This window comes from Saccoglossus kowalevskii, chromosome 18 (genome assembly GCF_978046115.1).
Source record: "Saccoglossus kowalevskii chromosome 18, keSacKowa6.1, whole genome shotgun sequence".
Classification (NCBI taxonomy): domain Eukaryota; kingdom Metazoa; phylum Hemichordata; class Enteropneusta; family Harrimaniidae; genus Saccoglossus; species Saccoglossus kowalevskii.
In genome coordinates this window covers 12,734,096-12,747,816 of record NC_140658.1, presented here as the reverse complement: position 1 = coordinate 12,747,816, position 13,721 = coordinate 12,734,096, and the positions used below count along the sequence as shown (strand labels likewise).

The window sequence follows — 13,721 nt, the reverse complement described above, 5'->3', positions numbered from 1 at the left end:
TATTGGTGGTGGGAATTTCCAAGCCAGTTTATAAAATTGTTAACAAACATTAATTTAAATAACTCTTAACACGGAAAGCGTTTTCTCATTTGTGTGTATCATTTATGCATATAATTATATATCTCATATACTTTATATCATTTTAATTATATATTGTATTCCAGATAACACTGGTTGTTAATGACACAAACTGATGAAAAGTTTTTGCCACTCATCGCAGAAACCAATCATTGCGAAGGCACTCATCGCGAAGCTACTACTAAGGTAAATACAAATCACATCATAGTTCTCGGATATATTCAAATATGAAAATAAAATATGAAAGCTACAGCAAAAGGTTACATCTTAATATTGATGATGATGCTGAATTGTTCGAGTAACCTGCGAAAGTAACAACTATTTATAGCAAATAACATGATTGATAGCCGATGCGTGAATATACATTTACTAAGCAAGAACATTTAAACATCCCTTTGACAATAAAATGTAAGTGAGAAATAGCGAATGGTGTAATGCTCAAAGTAATTGAAATGCTAGTTATACGCGAGTATTCATCTCCAAGTAAAGTGATTCTAGAAAGCGTAAAGCACGGAATGAATGCAGTCATCTGCTGCCAAAAATTCATAGCACACAAACATGAATCGACATCACTTTGTCCAAGATCGTAATGCTGACCACACAATGGGACGAATGCGAATCGGGACGAATCAACTCGTGGGACGAGTTTGAATTTGGACGAATTTACGGTGAATCGACTGGTGAAGCAAAGCTCCTATATGTTTGTTAAATATAATGAATTCAAGCAACCTGCCAGCTTGAATCCTACTTGCATGTGTTTAATTAATTTAATGCATACAGACTCTAGGCTTTGAAGATAAACAGGTTACAAGTCAGTAGGTCATTTTAACCCTATACAATTACAAATTTCACAGTACATACTTCTAAAAAGTACAACTCGTTGCCAAATTCGACTGTAGCGTGTATCACGGTTACATAAGTAAAAATGAGTTTCATGGCATCCGAATATTGAGCAAACATGAAACACTTTAATACTACTAAGTTTGGTTTTAGTTCATCTGTAAAAAGAGTGTCTACACGTTGTTCACATTACACATTATTCGCAACTGTAAGTTGTACGTAGGTCACACTAATGGTCATGATTTTGTTTTTCGATTATCATCGCAAAGGCGATTGAACCACTAAATCTAATTACACAGAAAAACACTAAGTTATCTAAAATAATTGCAATGTGTGCGCTTTTGGCACGACACACAAAGCCCATCCACACTCGGGGTCCTACAAATAACGTTAGGAAGACATGTTTTGGTTACAATGCGGTTTCCCCTTTGTGTTATATGTATTTACAAATTGAATGATTATGTGTTACCATGATTTTCAAGTAGCCAACCGATTTTCATGTAGCCGCTGATTTTCATGTAGCCAATCGTTTTACATTTAGCGGAGCAATTCCCAAGTAGCCAATCGATTTACATGTAGCGGAGCAATTTCCAAGTAGCCAATTGATTTACATGTAGCGGAGCAATTCCCAAGTAGCCAATCGATTTACATGTAGTGGAGCAGTTCCCAAGTAGACAATCGATTTACATGTAGCGGAGCAATTCCCAAGTAGTCAATCGATTTACATGTAGTGCAGCAATTCCCAAGTAGCCAATCGATTTACATGTAGCGGAGCAATTCCCAAGTAGCCAATCGATTTACATGTAGCGGAGCAATTCCCAAGTAGCCAATCGATTTACATGTAGCTGAGCAATTCCCAAGTAGCCAATCGATTTACATGTAGCGGAGCAATTGCCAAGTAGCCAATCGATTTACATGTAGCTGAGCAATTCCCAAGTAGCCAATCCATTTACATGTAGCGGAGCAATTGCCAAGAAGTCAATCGATTTACATGTAGCTGAGCAATTCCCAAGTAGCCAATCCATTTACATGTAGCGGTGCAATTCCCAAGTAGCCAATCGATTTACATGTAGCGGAGCAATTCCCAAGTAGCCAATCGATTTACATGTAGCGGAGCAATTCCCAAGTAGCCAATCGATTTACATGTAGCGGAGCAATTCCTAAGTAGCCAATGATTTACATGTAGCGGAGCAATTGCCAAGTAGCCAATCGATTTACATGTAGCGGAGCAATTCCCAAGTAGCCGACAGATTTTTTTTTCAAGTAGCACAGCGGTGTTCAAGTAGTGGACGAATTTTCATGTAGCGGACAAATTTGTATATATATATAGGCCACCATAAAAGTTGGCAAATATCCCACGTTCCTCTCAGCATTACCGGCAGAAAACATCGTGTAACAGATAACATCTTACAACTCATTTCAAATACACACACTTTTGAGAGTTTGTCGCGCATTTTTTTTTTTAAATTATAAATTAGTATTGTCTGATCTAAATGCCAGACTAACTAACAAACTGAAAATAAAACAATATTCATGGGGAGAAACTTGCGAAAATTTGATTCCAAAAAATAATAATTTCAAAGTCATAACATATCGTTTCAAAATGCCGCCATAGTTCATAATTTTGTTATTCTAACTCGCTATTTTATTATACGATATCGTAGTTAGCCACTTTGTGTAGTGCGGTGCGTAAATACTTTTAGTGGGTCATATATGAATATATTTTTTTCATAAAATGTCGATAAGAATTAGTGAAATTATATACAGTCTGCGCACACATATTTACATATATACATATATACAAAAAAACAGAACTTGTCATAAACGCGTGAATCGTATAACTGTTTGAATAGCCCAGTATCTATCTTATAAAAATGTGTGCATATATATAGTGCAGGCTGATTGATCGGAAAAAAGTATTAGTGATTTTCGGGGTTTCAGGTCGTTGGTACTTCAATTTAATGATGTATGATTGCTTTATTTACCAAACTGTATTTATTATATGATTTCCATTATTTTGAGCAAGGGTAAGGCCTTGTACAGTAGATCGTCAGGTCCCTGTGTGAATCACCATGATTTTCAGATATACAAGAGGTACTGAAGGTAAGGTTTTCTTTCAGTGCAATACAATACAAATACATTTTAAACTACATCCGATTGTGGAGTCTATGTACGTGGGAGAATGAGGTTACCCTTTGCCACAACTACCTCCAGGTCACCCTTGGGGAAGGTGTAGCACTTGTGAGCCTTGGGTGCCAACTTCCCATATAACAAGTTTGGTTGACGTCAGTAAAGGCACACGGTCGTAAAACTCCTGCACAAACAGATCCGCATAGGTGGAAAATTTGTCATGTAAATATGTATATATTAGTTTCAGTTGTTCTTAGCATTTGGCAGGGGGGGTCGTAACCTTTTGTGGTGAGAACCAGTGTGACTGGACTGCCAACGGGGTGCTAACGATTTCATTGGAAAAGTTATCAGTTACATCCGTTAATGTAATTTCGTTTTACATACCCGTAAATCAAAAATCACAATACAATACAATAACAATACCTGTCTAAAGCGTGACTACTATGCATAATCAACCTGTGATGACCTGTGATACAAAATCATTTAACAAGAGCGCCATCTAGAGGCAATACCACTGTTAATTAATGTTGTCACCGTAGAGGGCATTAATTTGAGGTTAACGGGGTTTCCGCCATTGTGCGATTGAGTGCATGAAACAGATTTTACAGGACGAGCTTATGTCTGGACTGAGGAATATTCCGAGCGAAGTAAGTGATCTATATCTACGATTAGAGTATACTCGTTAGATATTCATGTTTGAGTTATGGACCTCGTGAAATTATAATTAATACATGTGAACACTGTATGTATGAACAGAACGCGTTTGTTGTCTCAGCGGCGTGTAATCTCAACACATGCGACCATTCCGTTTCTTGCTTTGCACTGGTGAGGAATAACTGATGGTAATAGTCTCACAGAATCGGGGTCGTTTCCTCAGTATATACGAATTTGTATATACAAATTACAATAACAATACAATTACAATACTTAAGATGTTACACATAAGGTAAAACAAATCACGTGACAATATAATGATAATAACGGTAATAAATCATAGCTTAAAAGTTGAACAGAACGATGAAGGGTCACGCACTTCGTTGCAAAATGGTCGTATGGTCATTTAAAATTATTAAATGAGAGTTGTCTACACCAAAATAATTTGTTCACACATTTATTCTCTCAATTTAAAAACTTGTAATTGTGGCAGTTAATCAAACGTGTGTTGTTTACACCAAAATAAGCATTAAATATTTGTTGAGACATTTATTCTCTCAATTTAACAACTTGTAATTGTTGGAATTAATCAAACATGAGTTGTTTACACCAAAATAAGTATTAAATATTTTTTGAGACATTTATTCTCTCAATTTAACAACTTGTAATTGTGGGAGTTAATCAAACGTGAGTTCTTTACACCAAAATAAGTATTAAATATTTGTTGAGACATTTATTCTCTCAATTTAACAACTTGTAATTGTGGGAATTAATCAAACGTGAGTTCTTTACACCAAAATAAGACTCAAATATTAGTCCATACAAATTATTTCCTCAATTTAACAAGTTGTACTGGTGTAAAATTATTAAACGAGAGTTGCCTACACCAAAATAAGTCTCGATTTTTTGTCCACACATTTATTTTCACAATTTAACAACTTGTTATGGTGTAAAATTATTAAATGGTGTAAAATTATTAAATGAGAGTTGTCTACACCAAAATAATTTGTTCACGCATTTATTCTCTCACTTTAACAACTAGTAATTGTGGGAATTAATCAAACGCGAGTTGTTTACACCAAAATAAGACTCAAATATTAGTCCATACATTTATTTCCTCAATTTAACAAATTGTACTGGTGGAAATTAATTACGCGCAACTTGTCTACACCAAAATAAGTCTCAAATATATTTCCACACATTTATTGTCACAATTTAACCACTTGTTAATAGTGGAAATTACTTAAACACAACTTGTTCAATCAGTTGACATCAATGCAACTTACTCGCAGACAGTGCACAACAGAGTATCATTATTGAACAATTATTAACAGGAACGTGTCTTGGCATTAGGGTTAGGGTCGGGTCAGGTATGAACAACGCAAATGGAAAACAACCAATTGGCAGGATGTACACTAACGGGTTATGGGATGTATATAGTTTACACAAGTAAAAACACAAAATTGGCAATTTTTTGGACAATTGTAATTCAAAAATAGAAACGTGTTATATTTCTATATATATACACTCTGTATAGTCTCATCAAATGCAAACACAACCAGTCAATCCATCGTGGTCTTGTGGGTCAGTTGTCAAATTCAAAGTCAAAGGTCATGCACTTTGTTGCAACCTGGCCGTGATTTTAAAACTAGGTCATGGCGAGACAGACAAAGAAGACATCATCAACACTCAAATATTACAATAAAACAGGGAAGTGGTAGCATATTACAACGTAGCAAAATGGGAAATAAAAAAACAAAATACAAACGCCAAGGGTGTGGATTAAACTGGATAAACAGATGCAAATACCAAATCAATCGTTATAGCTTTCCCATTCAACTAATCAGAACATTGAAGTAGTCAGCAAAATGAACACTAGTCAAAGAACAACCATGTGGAATGGTACACAAATATGCCATTGCGATAAAACAAAATTAGCTTTAAAATCTAATAAACTGAACAATATCAAACCATAAAATGTAAATAAAGAATATTAGAAAAGAAAAACCGCATGATACGCTGCCATGCAGAACTAAAAAAATAAGTAAGAAAACAGCATATTAAGTAAACATGGTAATTAAACTGACAATTACCTGATTTTGACAAGAAATAAACAGAAACAAAGTTAGTTTTGCTCGATATTAAAGTGTCGAAATGGTGTGCCCTATATTTGCAAAATCAATTCAGGAGAGAGAGGAATACCCTCTGCGGTATAGAGGTATTTATACCCTATGTGGAATTCATTAAGGGTTTGAATTCAGAAGTTAACATTTTTTCAACATCAAATATTCATTCTAAGGATTTATTTCTTTATCTTATGTACTTGCAGTTGTGGAAATTAATCGAACGAGGTATTTACACCATAATTATTTTTTTCTCAATTTAACAACTTGCGTTCAAAAGTATAAAGAAAATAAATATGACAACAAAAAATACTAAAACCGAGACTTCTTGAAGGAAATGATAAATTTGAAAAGTAATTAACTATCAATGGATCTACCATCACGTCGTTGCCCATGGAAGACTTAACACAATAAAGGATGCTTATTGGTAACCAGAAACACATTTTAATCAGCTATATATTTGCTCACTAATTAGATCAAGAGTACGGTTTAATTGTTTAGCAAGCACAATTAATTTGAGTAGGAAAATAATTAACAATCTCCGACTTAGATGGATACTTCCTAACTACGTTGTTTTGCATTAGATGTATGGTATGCAAATTACCAGCACGTGTTCAACGCTAACAGCGGAGCAGTAAAACAAAGGCTTAGTGACAGAAGGGCTCAAATTTACATAATTCACACCAAAATGATGTAATGATGATTTCAAAGTTATGATTTTATATTATTTGATTTTATGTAGAAGAGCTGTTGGAGACTGGGTTATACCAATGACTTGTATTCATCATTCAAATCTCTGAACTCTTTGTAGTTTCAATGATTTTGTTTGCTTTATTGTTAATCTTTTGTGTGTAATCAGTGTTTTCCCAAGGTCACAAACAGCTGGTAGCATTGTCATGCTTGGTGGTCAATGCCACGCTCCAAACCATTTCAGATCTATTGTTAATAATTTCAATTGATTATTGTTCTATAAGTCAGAAAGCAGCTAAGTTCAATTAGTTCAACATGTATATGTAATTAGTCTGGTACGTGACTGGCTAATCATCTCGATGCCAAAGAAAATATTTAAAGAAAATGAAAAATAGCAAATTTATGTCGAAATGTACAACATGCTTATGGTACTTCAGAAATCACGTAGAAATCACGACCAACATCTGATTTGAAAAAAAAAAACGTTTGAAATAATACTAATTCTGGTGTTGAAAATAAAAGTGCTACTCGTACTGAAGAATAAATTAAGCAAATTGCTTGCTAAATATGAGGCAAATTGTTCGCCACTCTTGACACAACCAAACACTGGTATTTTTTTGTCATTTATACTTTAAGTCCTTTAATAACAACATAATCTTTTATACTATGTTAACTTAGATATATATATTGGATAGAATCAGATTGTATAGTGTAGTGTAGTGTAGTGTAGTGTAGTGTACAGACTAAAGGTTTCACATGCAGAATCCACTTCAAGTAAGTGTAGTTCATTTTGATAATTTTAAATATGTATATATGTAGATTGTTATGTCTTATTCTACTTTCATACATTCTACCAACATTTTATCCACATGTAGCTATCATGCCAGGTTTTGTGGATACATAGAAAACTAGCGTTCTATAGAAAGATATCTCAATACATTGTGTCTACATATTGGTTCTGCACATGAAACTTGTATTCTACCTAAATAGGCTGCTCTGATATCACACCATACTTTTACTTTGGTACATTGCATCTACATTGTATATTATCCATGCTTCTGTAAAGACACAAAGAAAACAAGCATGCACTACGTTCAATTACCACTGTAGGCATTATTCTGCCATTCAACCAAGGACGAAGACAAAAATCTATGTCAGGGAAAGCCCTATGACTTCATATATTTTTCTTCCACATCATGAACCACGTCACCGAGGCAAGGCAGGGGACATCATCTTGCCTTATGACTTCACTTCTGTTTTTCTCTGCATCAAGTGAGCATCCTAGCAAAAACAGTGTGATTCAGTCTCCAGTTTTTCGACTGAGATTTCTGAAGAAGCTGTGAACCGTTGGTAACAGTAGACGTAGTGGCTAGTAGGCTAATTTGTTTTTCTTATTTTTGTGTGTGCAAAAGAACTCAGGTTTATCTGAGCGAGCTACAAACGACCTGGCCAAGGCAAATAGGGATTCCACCAATGCAGCCTACGTCCTAAAATGGCGGGCATACGTTGGTGTAGTGGAAGGGAGGTTGATCCATGCCATCTCTGTTGACCATGTAGCTGACGTTTATATCCATTTGTTTGACGAGTTGGGCTTGTCCTATGCAGCGATCATTGGCCTTGTTACCCACCATCGAGAATTGCTTCTATGCCCAGTTTGGGTGTTGAGTTACTACGAGAATCGTACTAAGGAATTGAGGCATGGCAGCAAGCACATGTTCATGTGTTATGACCAGGGTAAGTAGGACAGATCAGTCTACCCGACTTCATTTCCAGGTGAATCACTGCGTCAGTGTGCAAGGTCTGTGACCATCTGGCATCCTCGACACAGGGTCTACAGAGACACAGAGTACGAGCACATGGGCTTTGTGCGATCACTGAATCATTGGCTCTTGCATCAGGTGCCCTCCCACTCTAGCATATACTGAGGGCGGGCATTTATTACCAAAGAGACACCCAAACAATTGAGGAAGGTCCTTTTACGGTGGGACCCGTTCTAGTGGGTGAGACTTTGGTTACTGAGCAAGCCCAGATGAACACAGGAATCACTGCGCATAGGGGAAAGAGTAGTCTCTGCTACAGATTTGTGCAGAGAAGTTTCTCCCGTCAGCACTTCTTGGATATGTCCAGGTCTCATTTTCGGCCTATGCCCTCATGCAGAACTGTTCCAGCCTCTTTTTTTCGGAATGCTAGTCACTCAAGCATCTGAGTCTATGTCTAGCATTGTCGGGCAACTCTGTCACCCTTTCTGCAGTTGCTTTCTTGTGGGCCCGACACTGTCAAGTTAAGACACCGTCACTGGTCTTATCTAAGTGGTAGTCGTAAGCAGGGAATATTGTGCCGGGCTGGGACACCCTTTTTTGCATGGAAACCCACCATCTTTCTGCGTCTGACTCAAAATGGTCATTCTAACTGACTGGAGTCTGCGGTGGGTAATTGAATGTAGTGAATTTATGCAGAAGGTTTTCAACCCCCCTATTCACACAGTTCTTACCCAACATAGACACAAGGTCCCTACTGTGGAAGAAAATCTATGAGCTCATGGGGCTTCCACTGACCTAGATTTCTCTCTCTGCTGCTGGCTGAATCGCAGATAATGTTGACTGACATGAGTCTATGGTGGGTATGAACTATGTGAATAGATGGGTTGAAAACCCTCTGCATAAATTCACTATGATAAATTACCCACCTTAGACTCCAGTCAGTGTCTAATTCTAGCTATATAGTCTGCTATGGTATCACACCATACTATTACTGTAATACACTGTATCTACATGTATGTAACATTCCAGGCCATTCCATGTATAAGGGGCATACTAGCTAGATAGGCTGCTCTGATTTAATAACATACTTTCACTTTAATTCAATGCATCTACATGTAGGTAATAATCCAGGCTCAAAAAAGTCAAACATATAACGAGCATTCTAGCAAGCTAAGCCCATCAAATTATATAATACGTTTACTTTAGTACATTGTATATACATGTAATATTTTTGGTTTTACAAAGACACATAGATAACTAGCATTTTGGCTAGTTAGGCTGCTCTGATATCACACCATACTTTATCTTTATTTAAATAAATTACATCCACAATTAGATATTGTTCTTTGTTCTACAAAGACACTTAGATAACTAGCATTCGAGATAGATAGGCTGCTCTGATATCACATCACACCATACTTTTACTGTATAAGTTATGTGGAAAGCGTCAACAAATTGTTGATTGTTTTTCATGACATGCGCATAGAATTTTATTCCAAGCGATTCTACATTGAACATAATTACTAATAACCGTGAATGGAACGAGATTGTCGATCGACCACACACCATCGTGTGGAGTTTTCCTGATGAGCGCAGTGAGCGAAGATTGTTGAATAAATAAAAATGTACATCGAGTGCATATACTAGTATAACATAACTACAGGCAAAATTGTTATTACGGCTTAAGAATGCCGTTTATCGTAGACAAGTTGACTTCAACCACCGTCTGTGTTTTCAGACAGACACTTTATATTCTGTCTGGTTTTGACAAACTCTGATTTCTTTCCTGTAATTCATTCCATTGTATGTATCAGCAATGCACCGGTAGCGTTTAATACACCTCATATTCAAAGTAGGCATTTTGAAAACGATGTGGGAGGGCCTTACAGTGCCGGCAAATTGGAAACTCGACGCTTTTGAAAACCATTTTTCCGGCAAAATTCATTACTATTCTTTTTTTATTTATAACTAACCTGAACATTCATGGCGCCACTCACGTTTGAAAAACAGAAATATAATATTTTTTGTGGAGCTTTTATACACAGATATTAATGTGAGTGAGGCGACTTTACTTGAATAATAAACTCCACCCGCGCCTGTTTATAAACCATGTCGATCTTTAATACATTGTATCTACATGTAGGTAATAATCCAGGCTCTAATAAGACAAATATGCAACGAGCATTTTAGCCAGATAAGCTGATCTGATATCACATCATACCATACGTTTACTTTAATACATTGCATCTACATTGTATTATCCATAGTTCTGTGAAGATATGTAGGTAATATTCCAGGCTCCAAACAGAAACGTAAATAACTAGCATTCTAGCTATGTAGGCTGCTCTGATATCACACCTTTCTTTTATTATCATTTTTTATTGTACCACATGTAGCTATTTTCATAGACTCTGAGACACACAGAAAATTAGCTAGATATGGTGCTTTGTGATCACATAATACTTTTACATTGATACGTTATCTCTAAATAGTATTTACATGTAGCTATGTTGATAAACTCTGTAGAGACACATATAAATCTTATATTACAGATAGATAGGCTGCATTGTTATCACACCGTATTTTTATTTAGATACATTCCACTTACAGTATTTACATGTATGTTTTATCCTAGGTTCTGTAGAGACGCATATAAAACTAGCATTCGAGCTAGACCCGCTTATTATGCTGGAATCATTCTTGTCAGATAACAATCTACAATGCCAGTTAATAATATTTTGATAGGTTTAGGCTAGGCTTTGTAGAAGCACATAAATACATGGTATACTGCAGTTAGATATCCATCATTTCATGATGTTGCACTCCAAATATATTTTGTTGTATTGTTTCATTCTGTTATTTTGTAGGTGAAAACTGAACTTGCTGCCAATTTATGGATGAAGAACACTTCACACAATGAAGCCCTGGAACACAATGTAGTACATTTCATTTCCCAAGATTTTCAAGATTTCCAGAGAAGTGAGACGAATTCCTAAACATTTGTATACTCAAGTCACTGAAAATATATATGAAACTTACCAACATATACACATAGAGAATTATGCTTGCAATGTCACATGGTATGCTTTGAATTATTAATGAAAACAACAACACAACTAAAATGTGCGATATTAGAATTGTCTATTAGTTCATTGAGGGGAAATGTGTAATGTGATTGCTTGCTGAGTTTTGTTGATTTTTTACAATCTAGTATATTTCAAATTGACCACATCCAATAAGATTACCTTCATACTGCATTCTAACCCGTACGCTCAGCTATACTTATATAACCTCATAATGGAAGTAAATACAGACTGCAAAATGCCATATACCAGTAGAGGTTTTGACAAAATCAACAGAGAACCTAAATGTGTGCAGTCCATGGAAAAGGTGTTTCAGTGCATGCAATGTAAAAATAGATTCACTCAGTCTGGTGGTCTAAAACAACATATGCTTACACATACAGGATCGAAGTCATTCCAGTGCAAAACATGTCAGAAGTGTTTTACTCAGTCGTGCCATCTAAAAGACCACATACCTGTACATTCAGGGGTGAATCCATTTCAGTACAAACAATGTGACAAATGCTTCACTCAGTCGGGTAATCTAAAACAGCACATGCATACACATACAGGATGTAAGCCATTTCAGTGCAAACAATGCAAGGAATGCTTCACTCAGTCTAGTAGTCTAAAATATCACATGCTTATACATACAGGATTGAAGCCATTTCAGTGCAAACAATGCAAGAAATGCTTCAATCAGTCTGGTGGTCAAAAATATCACATGCTTACACATACAGGATTGAAGCCATTTCAGTGCAAACAATGCAAGAAATGCTTCACTCAGTCTGGTGGTCTAAAATATCACATGCTTACACATACAGGATTGAAGCCATTTCAGTGTAAAAAATGTAAGATGCGTTATACTAGTTTAAGGTATCTAAAAGAGCACATGCTTTGTACATACAGAGGTGAAGCCATTTCAGTGCAAACAATGTGACAAACGCTTTACTCAGTTTTGTAATCTAAAACAGCACATGCTTACACATACAAGATTGAAGCCATTTCAGTGTAAACAACGCGGGAAATGCTTCACCCAGTCTGGTCGTCTAAAAAATCACATGCATACACATACAGGGCTGAAGTTATTCCAGTGCAAAGAATGTGAAAAGAGTTTTGTATATTCAAGCGATCTAGGAGAGCAAAGGCACACTCGAAATATCCAGTTCATAAAGAACGCTGATCAGCTGGAGAAGAGATCATTGGTCGGGTTAGAATGTTTGAAAAGTACTCAAGAGGACAATAGGAGTGGCATTAAAAAAGTGAGCCAGGGAACTGAGACATTCAGATTGTGCTTTCGTTCTAGAAATAAGAAGGCATTAAAAGGGAATGAGAAGTTGAGCTATAAAATTAATAAACTGGACCAACATTTTGTAAAAAGTAAGGGCACAGAAACCTTCAGACATGTGGTATTTTTCTAATTCGCCATGTATCAAAACGTGTGATGACATTTAGATCATGATATTTTGATATGAAATACAACAGACAACGTTTTTTATTGAATAAAGATGATTATAGGATTGTAAACATGTACATGTTTGTTTTTAAATATAGTGGATAGCAATCTAGTGTGTGTTGCCATTCACATCTGGTCCCAAGGTATAGGTATTGGTACAGTAGGATTATTATTAGTCATGTATCATTGAAAAACAACTTTTATTTTAATTTTATTTTGTACTGTCATATTTAGTATGCAATATTAGAAAAGTATTCCAGTTTATTACTGCATACGTTCCAATCTAGATACATTTATGCAACAAATGTCAACATTAAACAGGAATCTGAGTGTGAGTAAATTTGTATTTTGAAAATATACACATAATGTAATTATAATATTTTAAAGTTTGTTTTAGATTGTTACCCAGTAGTCTTCTGGTAGAGGCATTTAGTACACTGTCAATGAATTATTATTAATAACAATAGTTAAAGATGATTACAATAATATTTCATTCTGTGGCTGACAATTATTTGTGTGATATGTTAGCTATTTATTTAATTTGTCATTAAGTGTTCTTTTCGTACATCAAGTGGATGTAATACTTAAAATTGGATTATACTTTTCTTACATAGACAAGTATGGTGACATTCTCATCAGCGGAAACTCGTGGTATATTATTCGTATTGAATTCATACCACGATTTGGTCATTGATATTTTTAGCCCGGAAGTACATGGGTATACTGGACTGGGAGTTATAAAAGTTTAAGGTCTTTCACAAAGTTCCCGGAATTGTGTGACACAACTAACCAGGATATTTCAGTGTAGTGAAATCGAGATTGGACTGTCGAAAGTCGGTCGTACCTAATATTAATCTGTTATTATTAATAAAAATTGTGTATAAACGTAATAGGCCTGAAATAATTGCAAACGCTGGGACAGAAAGTA

General features: G+C 35.7%; 1 long non-coding RNA gene across 1 annotated transcript; it reads left to right on the top strand.

Annotated features, from left to right (window-relative positions):
• Nucleotides 1–3,606: 3,606 nt before the first annotated feature.
• On the top strand, nucleotides 3,607–11,397 carry LOC146731574 (uncharacterized). Its single transcript, XR_014926992.1, has 2 exons — nucleotides 3,607–3,695; nucleotides 11,143–11,397. It is a non-coding gene; the product is annotated as an uncharacterized LOC146731574 (long non-coding RNA).
• The last annotated feature ends 2,324 nt before the right edge of the window (nucleotides 11,398–13,721 follow it).